The sequence below is a fragment of the Eublepharis macularius genome, chromosome 17 (genome assembly GCF_028583425.1).
Source record: "Eublepharis macularius isolate TG4126 chromosome 17, MPM_Emac_v1.0, whole genome shotgun sequence".
Classification (NCBI taxonomy): domain Eukaryota; kingdom Metazoa; phylum Chordata; class Lepidosauria; order Squamata; family Eublepharidae; genus Eublepharis; species Eublepharis macularius.
Genome location: NC_072806.1, coordinates 29,636,698 through 29,638,342, shown reverse-complemented (window position 1 = coordinate 29,638,342; position 1,645 = coordinate 29,636,698).

Genomic DNA, 1,645 nt, shown 5'->3' with positions numbered 1-1,645 from the left:
TGCCCTTTGTGTCCTGTGTACTCGCTTCACAAGTAAACAAAAAAGAGGATTTCTGACCTACAGATGCCCTACAGAGGAAGTGGCGGGGGGGGGGACACACCAATCTTTTCCTGGCATCTTATGTTGTGCAATAGCAGTTGGACGGGTCACCCAGTGGTAGGTCTGGCCTTTAATTGTCCCCGGGCTATATCCTTTCCTTTGCATGAGGGTAGCAATTAACAACTATAAATAAATGGCAGCGGGTTATAACAGCCCTGTTCCTAACCAAAGGCACAGATGAATGCAGGTTTGGCTTATACTTGCCATAGTTCATAGTTCTGGCTGTTCACTCTCTTGACCCGTTCGAAAGCGTCTCACTGATCATTGCCCTGGTCAGATTTTATAGTAAAAAAAAAAATCTAGATTAAGGATTCTAATAGAGGAACAGGGAGTCGCCTTGCCTGCTCAAAATAAGCCAAACGCTTATTCAATGACACCTTCAGAGATCCGAGTCCAAATAAGATCTTGCTGAGGGTTTGTCCGATCCCTCTGTGTCCTAAGCATGGTTTGAGTCCAATAGCCCCTTAAAGACCAACTAGAATTCCAGGATATGAACTTTCAAGAGTCAGAGCTCCCTTCTTCAGATATATTTAGACTTGGAGCTATGGCATCTTTGGGCTTGCTCACCATGTTCCACTGAAGTTCCAAAGCTCCATTTTCAACTTACTCAGTTAATACATGTGTAAAACAATTGTGAAGCTTTTGGGTGACCTCTGAAACTACATTTCCGTTTGTCTTTTAGTAGTGGACTGTGAGTTCCTCTCTTGGCAAACGGCCAGACATGACAGCCCGGTTTCACTGTTGGAATCCTAGTCTGTCTTCTTAACAAAGCCTAAGTACATCTGCTAAGTTTCAAAGACTCTAAAATGGCTGACAGCATCCACTGAGTGGTGAATTCCCAGTCTGCTCCACCTGTCATACAGCTTGTGCCTCCTTTTAATGTCCATGCTTTTCCAGTTATATCTCCACAATGAAAAGAGCTAGAGACTTTTAAAGTGCAAGAAAGGCGTTCACAGGAATTAGCAGATCACTGCAATAGATCTTGAGAACTTTTTCACACTATAGCTATTACCCTTGAAATATTTAAAAACCTCCAGTTGTAGAGTGGGGAAAATGGTAGCTGCAAGGAGCGGATAGAAGGACAGAACCAATGTGGGTGGAACTTTTGAAAGTGTGAGCCTTCTACCCCAGATGACATGCAAACATGCTTGGACACTGTTCTTTAAAAAAAAAATGTAGCTATGCAGGGAGAAACCTGGAAACTGAACTATTAGAGGACAGCTTGCACATGAAACAGTTTGGAAGCAAAGGTGGAGTAAAACACTAACGTGGGTGGGTAGTATTCCTCAAATTTTATTCAGGATACCCTCCAGTTTGGAGGGGGGGAACAAAGAAAAAAATCGGAGCCATTTTGGCAGTTATGACTTGGCTGAAGTTTATTTGCCAGCGTCAAGAAAAGCAATAAAGCAACGAGAGCAGTCTGAAGTTGGTTTGAACCAACTAAAAGTGGAACCCTGTTGTGTTTTTCCTAGAATAACTATCAAGACAGATTCTCAGTATGTTACAATGATACACTGACCTACTCAGCAATGAGTATCTGGGAATT